Raw genomic sequence first — 13,006 nt, 5'->3', positions numbered from 1 at the left:
TGTCACTTGTTATGAAAATATACAGTATGCTCATTCTAAAGAGACTAGAGAGAAAGACTAATGAAAAACTGAGAAATGAACAAGAAGGATTTAGAAAACGTAGAAGTTGTACTGACAAAATTTTCATTATAAGACAAGCGGAACAGCAATGCACAGAATATAGAAATCCACTTTTGATGGCATTTGTGGACTATGAAGAAGCCTTTGATAGTTTACACCGACCAATTTTGTCAAAGAGTCCTGCATTATTATGGAATTCCTTTTGAATATGTAACTTTGATTAAGTCTGTTCATGAGCATACAAGTGCAAAGTTGATGTTAGTGGGGTCCTACCAAATAATTTCCAGTGAACAGTGGAGTACTCCAAGGGAATGTGTTGTTCCACAACTTTTTTTATCCTCCTCATGGATTTTGTAATGCATAGAACAGTTGGAAATGGTGGAGAAGGATTGGACTTGATTGGTAACAGAAAATTAGCGGACCTAGAGTATGCTGATGATGCTGTCCTTATTAGAAGAACACCACAGTACTTGCAAAGCTTGCTTACCAGAATGCATTATATATCACGGGAGGTTGCTCAAGATAAATAGAAGAAAGACAGAGATGATGAGAACGGAATATGCAATGGAAGATGAAATATCATTGGAAGGAGAAAGAATTAATGAGGTGGAAACATTTAAATATTTAGGAACTATGATCTCTAATACAGAATCTTTAGAACTTGGGTTTAATGAAAGATTAAAAAAAGCAAAATAGACAATGGCTAGGTTAAGTAAAATTTGTAAATCAAATTGCCTGAAATTACTTATTTTTTTTACTATTCGTAAATACTAAAGAAAAATTGAAAATTGGTAATTGGAATGTTAGAATCTTGAATCAGATTGGGAATTTACATCAAAAGGAGAGTGAATTTATGAAATATTGTTTGGATATCTTAGCTCTAAGTGAAACACGTAAGGAGATTGGTAAGGAAACTTAAGACCAAGGCAATATATATACTATTAAGGAAGAACAGATGGAGTTGGAAGCGAAGGGTGGGAATAATGATGATCCCAAGAGCAGAAAAGGCACTAACTGAGTGGAGAATTGTAAATAATCGTTTGTTACATGCAAAGTTCAAATCAAAGCAGGCAATATGAGTATTATAGTTTGCTATGCACTAACAAATAATTCCCCTGAAGAAGGGAAAGATGAATACTATAAGATCCCAGAGAGAGATATGAAAATTATGAGTGAGAACTTCAATGCTAAAGTTGGAAGGAATAATCAAGGGATAGAGAATGTGATGAATATAGAAAGTCTTGGCGATGTTGTTAATAAAAATGAAGCACATTTCATAAGTTTTTGTTCAACAAACCCTTTTGACATTGGAGATACTCTCTTCCAGCACAAGGACATCCACAAATATATATGGACTTCACCATGTGGCAATAGTGAAAATCAAATAGATCACATTGCCATTAATAAAGAGACAAGGAGGACTCTGAGAAATGTAAGCAGCTCACCAACTCCTCTTTGCCACACTAAAATTAAAACTGAAAGCATCCAACAGAAAGGTAGATAGAATACCTAGGTTTGATACAACTAAGCTTTTAGAAGATGAGCACAGAGAAACCTTTGCAATCGAATGTAGGAATCGATTTGCAGTTTTAGAGACTTTAAGAGACGAAGAGTAGACACTTAAGAAAAAAAGGGGTGATATCAAGAACATATATCAGTAAGTTGTTGATGAAGTTTTGGGACACGCAGTTGCAAGGTGGATGCCATGGACAGAAATTGATTGTTGAAAGTTTTCGAGGAAGTAATGAAAATTACAAGGTAGAGTATGCTAAGTATTACAGTATTGATAGTGAAGTCAAAAGAAAAGCCGGGAATGATTGGAGAGAATATTTAGAGAGTAAATCAGATGAAGCTGACAAAACTATGAATTCATGAAGTGGCTATGGCGTAAGAATCGCTCATTGAATTATCAATGAAATCTCTACTGGGGCACAGAAGAAGAAGCCTATACCCATCAAAAAGAGAGATGGCTCTGTTATAACAACAGAAGATGAAAAAACGTTGGATGGAACAGTTTAGTGAGGTTATGAATAGGAGATAAGAAGGGAATAAATTGATTGATATACCTTAAGTTGAGGAAGACCTTGATGTGGCCATGAATGAATTCAGTGTGTTTGAAGTGGAAGCTATCATTAAAAAACTCAAGAGATGGAAAGCCATGGATACGATGGAATAACTGCTGAGATAATACTAGCTGAAAATGAAGTGACCCCCAGAATACTTACAAGATTATTTTGTAGAGTGTGGCATGAAGAGGAAAAACCTGATGAATGGGAGTTAGGAGTGTTGGTGAAAATGGAAAAAATAGGGATAATATTTACATCAGTTGTTATGAAAATGTAAAGTATGCTTATTCTAAAGCGACTCGAGAGAAAGATTGATAAAAATCTGAGAGATGAATAAGCAGGATTTAGAAAATGTAGAAGTTGTACTGACCAAATTTACATTTTGAGACATGTACAGCAATGCATAGAATATAGAAATCCCCTTTTGATGGCATTTGTGGACTATGAAAAAGACTTTGATAGTGTGCACCAGCAAATTTTGTGGAGAGTCCTGAGTTATTATGGAATTCCTCTTAAAAATGTGAATTTGATCAAGTCTGTTCATGACTGTAGCAAGTCAATGTTAATGTAGTCGTATCAAATGAATTTCCAGTGAAAAGCGGAATACTCCAAGGGAATGTGCTGTCACCTATGTTGTTTATCTCCTTCATAGATTTTGTAATGCGGAGAACAGTCGGAGATAATGGAGAGGGATTGGACTGGATTGGTAAAAAGAAATTGGCATACCTCTATAGAGTATGCTGATGATGCTGTTCTTATTAGCAGGACACCACAGGATTTGCAATGCTTGCTTACCAGAATGCATGCAATATCAAACGTGGTTGGGCTCAAAATAAATAAAAGATGAAAGATTGAAAAAAAAGCAAATCAGAAAATGGCTAGGTTAATTAAAATTTGGAAATCAAATTGCCTGAAATTACATATAAACAGGCTATAGAGCAGTTTAGTGGGATCGGTTTTACTCAATGGTCATGAATCATGGTATGTCAATGAAACAATCTCCAATAGATTTAGTAGATTTGAGAACAAAGCCCTCACAAGGATATTGGGAGTTAAATGGCAGGGCAGGATTAGAAATGAAACTATAAAAGAGATTACTCGAGTGTTATATGTGGACGAGATTATGATGAGTGGTAGATGGAGACGGTTTGGCAAGCTCTTTGAACTTCCCAAGAGAGATTAGTACACCAAACGTTTAGCTGGGCTCCACAAGGCACTAGAAGAGTTGGAAGTCCAAGACCTACATGGCTGAGTACTATGAAGTGGGAAATAGATGATGACTGGAAAAGTATTGAATTATAAGCTCAGAATAGAAACGACTTGCGAAATCTAACCGATCCCCTTTGCGTCAATATGCGTGAGAGGAGATGATATATATATATATATATATATACATATATATATATATATATACATATATATATATATATATATATTATTACTCGCTAAACTACAACCCTAGTTGGAAAAGTAGGATGCTATAAGCCCAGGGGCCGCAAATGGGAAAACAGCCCAGTGAGGAAAGGAAACAATGAAAAATAATATATTTTAAGAACAGTAACATTAGATAGAACAGTGTGCCCGAGTGTACCCTTAAGCAAGAGAACTCTAACCCAAGACACTGGAAGACTATGGTACAGAAGCTATGGCACTACCCATGACTAGAAAACAATGTTTTAATTTTGGAGTGTCCTTCTCCTAGAAGAGCTACTTGCCATAGCTAAAGAGTGTCTTCTACCTTTATCAAGAGGAAAGTAGCCACTGAACAACTACAGTGAAGAAAAATTGTTTGGTAATATCAGTGTTGTTAGGTGTATGAGGACAGAGGAGAATATGTAAAGAATAGGTCAGACTATTTGGTATATGTGTAGGCAAATGGAAATTGAACCGTAACCAGAGAGAAGGATACAATGTAGTACTGTCTTGCCAATCAAAGGATCCCCATAATACTCTAGTGGTAGTATTTCAACTGGTGGCTGGTGCCCTGGTCAACCTACTAACTATATATATATATATATATATATATATATATATATATATATATATACACACATATAAATTACATACAGTATATATACAACTCCAGGTAGAGACTGTCATAAAAAGACCATAAACAGACACCAGTGGAAGGACATTTATAAGGCCTTTGTCCTGCATCGGACTAGTTACGGTTTATGATGATGATATAACACCGATTTAGTCAAAATACAAAATGTAAAAATCAGCATTCGACCATGCCACGCAAATTGCTATTCAATATCATAATGTCCCTAATGTCTAAATCTATAAATAAGCATCTTCATACATTCACAACAAAACCCAATTTTATCTCATATCAATTTCTTTCACTATACATTTATCCAAAAAGAACAAAATTTAATATCATCATGATTGTATGTACAGTTTGCAACAAAACTGGTGATATTTTTTTTTTATTTTTGCTTGGGACAAGTGTTGTTTTAAGTTGCCACTTAGTATTAAATCTCATATTTCACTTTGTAAACATGTGTATGTATGAGACAACGTTAGTCACTTGTTACGGATAATTTTATCAGTGAATAATGTTAGATCGTTGAAAAAAATTTCCTTGCTAAAATGATGCTTCAGAACAATATATATATATATATATATATATATATATATATATATATATATATATATATATATATATATATATATATATATATATATATATATAAGTTACCGCAGCACGAATCCCTTTGTCAAAGTGACTCAGCGAGAGTCAATGAGACTATAGTCGATTTTTCTTAGCAGTGCATATTTGCACAGACTCGCAATGGTGCCCTTTTAGCTCGGAAAAGTAAATAAGTTTCGATTCACATTACTTGGTAATTATTTGAGAACAATGGTGTTCGGACAAAAATAATTCCGACCAATCAGGTATTAGGAAACTTTTCCGAGCTAAAAGGGCACCCTTGCGAGTCGGTGCAAGTATACACCGCTAAAAAAAATTGACTATAGTCTTTGAGGTATCTGTCTGGAAATAAGGATTCAAACTGGGAAAAAGGGCGTCTAGATGGAGAACAATTTAAGCAAAGTGCGATAGCCTAATGAGAACAATTAATACAATAAGGGTATGATTTCAAAGTTATCACTTATATTTTGCTTATGTCGATTCGTGTATAAAACAAACGTTACTTAAGATCGTCATTTCAAAACGTGCAATAAATTACTACAAGTCATAGTTTAGACTATAGTCAACGCTACTTTATAATTCTAGTCTCTTAAAGGGTTTTTCAGTTTGAGGAAAAATAAACAAATAAATAAATGAATACATAATTAAGCGAGGTGGAGAGTTATCTTCATTATCAGAAATACAATAAATTCTACCTTTTTATTATTTTACTTTTATTTTACGACCGGAAGACCATGATCAGGTTAGGCATTCAGCCATACGTGTTATGTGCAGATTCTACAGAAAGACAATAACACGTATCTTAAATAATAATAATAATAATAATAATAATAATAATAATAATAATAATAATAATAATGTGATGATGATAGGATGGCTCTGGAGTCCAGGCCTATGCTATTGGCTTTTTCAATTTTTCTCCTTAGTATTATTTAGCCATCTATAAACAGTTCTTTCGTTGATGTTAAGAGGATTGATTGCATCTATTTTTATAGAGAATCTGGCGATATAAGCTTAACGAGAGCTACAGTTATCCTGTACTGTTGGGTAGCTCTAGTCATTTTTGACAGATGACTTGCTCGTGAGAGTGCCACCGTGAGACTGTCCGGTTAAACCCCGTCCACAACTACATCTCCGATGGGTTCATATTAAATATATAACTATGGTGAATAAAAATTCACACTCATAACGTTTTTTTTATCATAATTGAAGATTATTGGCTTAATTTTTTCATAACGATCTAGCGGATATATTGATAAAAAATAGAGTATAAATTCTTTAAAATCATGTTTAATGAACTGTATCTTTTACTGAGCGAAGTTTCAAAATGCTTCGTCCTGGGAACCTAGTCTCACTAGAAATGAGAAGACTGTGAGAGTTGCCAATAAGTGACTGTCCAACGAAAATCACTGAATTTAGGTATCACCAGTTTGCTGTATACTGAACATGAATGAAACGTGTGTATAAACTTTTAGAGAAAAAATAAAAAGGTGATCCCAACGATATTTGCATAAAGTATTAAACGTTACTTAATTTGTCACTATATTTGCATTTATATAAAAATAATATTAAATGCGGAAGTTCATTTACGCTTCTAAGTAGTCATTAGAAAGAGAAAGCATTTTGACCGATGATAAAGTGTCTCGTGCTTGGGGAAAATCTCTGTTAAGGCAGAGAGCTTAATGATTTCAATCTAATATCATACATCAAAAGCAATCAAAGCTCAACGGAGGTCAAACCACGAAAACATAATGTCCCAATGAGTGTTTGAAAGAAAACAACGTTGAATAACAGATAAGATTATTGAACACTTCAATTCACCAAATCGACCAAGACATTAACAATTTACTGACCTCGCATGTAAGTTTTACAGTTACAATTAGACAGGTGAAGTTAAGACTGACCTCACCCAAGAAGCTCCCGAGAGAAATGACTTAAAAGTTTCCAAAAGAGAAGGCCCAAAATACAGATAAACTGGCAAGAAAAGACATCATTCCATCAATTTGGTTTTCCTAAGTTTTGTTACTACTGGTTCCTAAGCATTAGCAGCAGCAGGAAAAAAAAAAAAAAAAAAAAAATAAAGAAAGTGCGGTAGTATTAGCAGCCAGAATTAAGAACATTTGTTTTGTAGAAGCAAAACATGCCAAGTTGTATCACCCACAATTAGGAGATACTGTAAAATTCGTATTAACCGATTCAGACACGCTCAACTGATGTGGAAAGGAGATTCAAGGGACTAACGGAAAAAAAAAAAAAAAAAAAAATTCTTAGAATGTAAGTGGGTGAGACGGAAAGAGTAAAGATGGGCATAATTTTGTATACAATCTCTGGGAAATAAATCTCTGAGAGATGCAACTAAGAAAAGGGCAACAGATATAGTGCTTTTAACTACGAAAATTGTAATATCTAATCATCTAATGAAAACGGGGGAGCCTCAAACATATGATATTCACTACACGGGGAGAAACCATTTATAGGTATTCATGAGATCTTTTCTTTATGAACATTTGTTGACTTTCCCAAACTATCACTGAACCTGTCTTTCTACTAAACTACAAATACCGTTGATTGAAGATGATCATTGTGCTTGATATCTCGTTTCGCACAGACCGACCTCTATCCCTCCACTATGTACTATTAGCTTTGTAAATTCCGAAAGACATGATCAACCAATGTTATAGACGGCCATTCAGTAGATGTAACGAGCTTGATTTCTAGGCAAAACCACATAACACATGTAAAAAGTATGAGAGTAATGGGACCAGAAAACTACCATGTGGAATGCCGGATATTACATTCCTATAATCCAGTGATTCCTAAACTTTTTTGCCTTGTGCCCCCCTTCTGCATTAAGCATAGATCCCATCCCCCCCTCCCCACCCTTGAAATTTCTGCCAAAGTAGAAAGTATTATTTCAATAAAATAAACATTGTTCACAGAAAATGGGTAAAATAAATATATGATGAAACAAAATTTTATCATAATCTTTTTTCAAACTGTTTTAGCATTATACAGATTACAGTTATCACATTAATAGAAAATACTGGAAAAAATACAAATTACTGCAAAAATAAACATAATTTCTACTCTTAATACAATCATTCATGGATCATGACCACATCAAAAAATATTACACATCCTCCTTAGTAATTGATTTATCCATATTTATGTAGTATTTCAAAACAAAAGCCATCATAATTACTACATTTTTATTTTCATTGTTACTATTTTAACTACTTGCGCCCCCCACTTTAAGAATCACTGCTATAATCCCTATTAAAACTATTACCTGCAATGTATTACGTAAAAATTCCATAATAAATAATGCTGAGAGAAGGCCCACATGCTCCTGATTGAATTTGAAGACAAGGGCCTCATGATTAACACGGTCAAAGGCAGCACTAAAATCATGGCCAATCATACGAACTTCCGGACCACAGTCATATATATACTAATACATACATACATACATATATATATATATATATATATATATATATATATACACATCTTAATAGTTCATCTTTGTCAGTTGAATGCACAGAGAGAGAGAGAGAGAGAGAGAGAGAGAGAGAGAGAGAGAGAGAGAGAGAGAGATCCCACTTAAAACAACCCGAAGGATATCTAAATCTAAATCTAACCAAGATTAACTTATGCATGAGGGGGTGGGATAGTACCGCAAAACAGTTAATTGAATTAAGTAAAGCAAATATAGAACCTTTTAGAGCTACACACTACAAAGAGAGAGAGAGAGAGAGAGAGAGAGAGAGAGAGAGAGAGAGAGAGAGAGAGAGATTATAATGTTGATATCGAGGTAATCATAAGTACATAAACTTATCTAACACATTAAAACCAAAAATGTCAACTTAATTCGAGAGAGAGAGAGAGAGAGAGAGAGAGAGAGAGAGAGAGAGAGAGAGAGAGAGAGAGAGAGAGAGAGAGAGAGAGAGAGAGAGAGACACAGTAAATAATTCCGATTAAACTTTTTAATCTAAAATGAACTAATAGTAGTTTCGTAAATTAAGTTTAATGATATCAACTCTAAGCATGCCCAACGCCATATCTCGCAAATAAACGTCCCATACAATTTAAGGTTTAGCATCAGCATCCTACTTCACCTTTTTGACTAGATGATACAACTAAAGAAATAAGATGACTATGTGGAGTTGCTAGGCGATATAACTGAACACCATCATATCCATCCAGCTATAATTAGCCTTAATTGAAAGGACAGGCAAAATATGGTCCTTTACTTAAATCACCAATCTTATAAACAAGTCTTAATACAGAATATGATGACTATAAAATACAATATCTGATTTTGTTTTATAGTGCAATGAGTACTTTTTTATCCAGATCCTATTACAATCACACCATTTACTATACTCAATGCACCGAAAAATTACCTTGAGGGGAGTGTACTTGGTTTCAAACGGATTCTGCCACTAGTGCCTTAATTGTCTCCACAAATAATAAGCCGGCTCTCCAACCTCATCACCTTACTCTGTCTCTCCTTCTTTCTCTCTCTCTTAGTTTCTATATAATTTGGTGTATTTCCAAAAAGATTTCCTTCACTCTCTCTGTGCCTTTTCTTCCAATATGTACCTGTTCACATTGCAAATAACTTCATTAGCTTTGCTATGATGGCGGCCACTTCGGAGCTTGAAACAGGAGAACGAACGGTCCATGGTAAGAGTATTTGCATGTGTCACAGAGTGTGCAGCGGCAACATCTGGCATATGAGCATTGGATTGTCACTACTTATGGGACTCTTTTAGGATAGGGAGAAACATTTACATAGAAAGTACACCATGAATTTTACTTCAGTGGTGGTGTGGATCCAAAGTTAGAATGATTTCAGTTACAATTCAGGAAATACACCAATTTCTAAAGAAACAGAGAGAGAGAAATAGAACGACAGATATAGAGAGTAAGTATGTGGAGTGGGGTTGGAAAAGAAGGCAAGCCGGTGATCTGTGGAGATGTGGCACCAGTGGGGGAATCCGCTTAAAACCAGGTGCCCTCCCCTATCAGCCGTTTTTCGCTACGATGAGTAGAGGTTGACGTCCAGTAACCATCATAATTATCTGGTAAGCAACTATCAACGAGGTAAGAAAGGTTCTTTTATTTAATTTTCTACTGTACAAGAATTAATTTAATTGGTCTTAATCGGATGGATTAAACAAGTCATGATTGAATTAAGTTCTAATAACTGAAATCTACTAAAATAGATTCATCTCTTCGGAGTTGAAACAACAATTCATAAACCATGAACACATCTGATCTCAGTACCTATAGTCTATTTTTTATAGCGGTGCATATTTGCACTTGACTCACAGGGGTGCCCTTTTAGCTCGGAAAGGTTCCTGATACCTGATTGGTCGGAAGTATTTTTGTCCGAACACCTTCATTGTTCTCGAATGATTACCAAGTAATGTGAATCGAAACTTATTTATCAACCTATATTTCTCCATCATATATATGTTTTGTCAATAAACAATGTGAAAGAATAAATATATTATAAAGAATCGTCTTGGTAAGTCTAGATTTAATAACACAATCCGCCGAAGTCAACGACAGCAGCTGGTTTTCGGATGCACGCTTTGTAATTTTGTAATTTTTCACATATTTTAACGCAAATTGGGATAGATTACACTCAGCATAAGTTAAACATGTTATTATAAACTTTCTTTGAATCCCAGAACTTACCAAAAACATAGAATTAATAAAACCAGATATTTGTGAAAACTTATGGGGAGGTGAAAGAACAGCCTGTAGCGGCCTGGCGGAAAAACGATCCCTTCTGAGTTGTAGACGCAGTTTTTTTTTTTTCTTTCTTAATATAGTTCGGCCTATTCCTTTCAGTTTAAATAGCCTTGCAATGTCTCTCTTCGTATTATTTTGCTTAGTATTTTCCCACATTCCTGTTCCTCACCGAATATCTATCTATTTTCCCCGATATCCCTTCTTTCATATAGGCCTATGTGATATCCGCACTACGATTCCTATGTTTTGCACCTTACGTCAGTAAGTATGTAAATAATAACAACATAAATTTTATGCTGTGTAGCAAGTATAACCTATTCTGTAAACCTGATATTAAGCATAGTATTTTTTTATTCCCGCCTCTACACTATTTTAATGAGACTAGCACCCGCTTCCCTTCAAGCCATCACTTTCGACAGAGGATAAGAAATAAGGAATATCCCATATATGAAAGAAGGGATATCGGGGAAAATAGATAGATATTCGGTGAGGAACAGGAATGTGGGAAAATACTAAGCAAAATAATACGAAGAGAAACAATGCAAGACTATCTAAACTGAAAGGAATAGCCCGAACTATATTACGAAAGAAAAAAACAAACTGCGTCTACGAGTCAGAAGGGATCGTTTTTTCCGCCAGGCCGCTACAGGCTGTTCTTTTACCTCCCCATAAGTTTTCACAAATATTGGGTTTTATTAATTCCATGTGTTTGGTAAGTTCTGGTATTCAAAGAAAGTTTATAATAACATGTTTAACTTATGCTGAGTGTAATCTATCCCAATTTGCGTTAAAATATGTGAAAAATTACAAAATTACAAAGCGTGCATCCGAAAACCAGCTGCTGTCGTTGACTTCGGCGGATTGTGTTATTAAATTTAGACTTACCAAGACGATTCTTTATATATTTATTCTTTCACATTGTTTATTGACTAAACATATATCTGATGGAGAAATATAGGTTAATAAATAAGTTTCGATTCATATTACTTGGTAATCATTCGAGATCAATGAAGGTGTTCGGACAAAAATCCTTCCGACCAATCAGGTATCAGGAACCTTTCCGAGCTAAAAGGGCATCCCTGTGAGTCAAGTGCAAATATGCACCGCTATAAAAAATAGAGTAAAGTTCTAATATATATATATATGAAAAAAAAATTTCAAATGAAGTTGAAGGTTTTTTTAATATACTATCTATAAAATCGACAAAAGGAAGCCCCTAATAATGCAATACTTTTATAAAGAACAATGGAAATAAACTGCAGTTAGAAAGCAAATCATACTCACTATAAGAAAGCCTTTTAAATCAATGCCATCATCGACAACGTACCTGCAAAAGACAAAAATAAATAAATATAAGAAATAAAAATAATGGTTAATACATCATCATCATAGTTGAAGTATGACAAGTAGCGCCTCAGTAAATAATGCAAGATCATATCTTGGCTGTCCAGAATTGCCTTTGACAGCAAGCAACTGGAGGTTATCTTATGGCTTGAGCACGGTTCGGATACTGTGGGCTCGAGATGGTATCGAAGCAAACGTTATTCGTACTCAGTAAATTAATAAACAATATCTGCTAGCATTAAATGAAATAGAAACGAGTAAGCCTGCTAAATATAAGTCTTCTAATGAGGGAATGAAACGAACAGGTCATTAAAACAATATGACAAAACTCCACACGAACAGTCTACATTATTTATAAATAAAATGCACAATATGCAGTACACGTTCGCGTGCGTCCACAAACATACACATACACACACGCACACCACAAAGACACATATATACATATATACACACATATGAATATATATGATAACATAAATTTCCGTTAAAGGTAGCGCCATAAGTTACAGAAGTCACTTTCACTGCTGAATAACGCATATACCCCCTTTGCAGTGAACTTCCATAATATTACGTGCTTCATACACAGACACGGAATGCTTATCAGTAGAGCTCGAATACCGCTACAAAAAAAGTGTCCCCTTCACAGTTCACTTTATCATCTCATAAATTTGCATTTATAACTGTTCTCCTTTTTTTTTTTTTTGTGTTACTCAACGCATATACTGTAGATATTGAACAGCCTTGAAATATAACATACGCTTGCCTCACACATTTTTATACCAAGCAATCATTGTTTCCCTCTTCATATTTCAACATTCACTTTTAAAATACACCCTCAAAACCTTCCGTATGGCCTCTGTTGTTCTATTATATGATTTTTGTATAAGTCCGAGGAAGCCACATACATATTTTTCTCTATAGTTTCAAACATCTGACATAACTGTTATATAACATACAATCGATACACACATCTTTTGTCTTAACCCATAATATTCCTCACCTATTAGTCCTCCTACCATTCATGCCATTTCTTTAATCGAAATCCTTATGGGCAGTTGTAAAGACCAGAGCCCACGATAGCAACTGTGTCAGCTATCTGTGCTAAAAATCC

The sequence above is a fragment of the Palaemon carinicauda genome, chromosome 22 (assembly GCF_036898095.1).
Source record: "Palaemon carinicauda isolate YSFRI2023 chromosome 22, ASM3689809v2, whole genome shotgun sequence".
In the NCBI taxonomy this organism is placed as follows: Eukaryota; Metazoa; Arthropoda; class Malacostraca; order Decapoda; family Palaemonidae; genus Palaemon; species Palaemon carinicauda.
Note: the sequence above shows the minus strand (reverse complement) of the source record.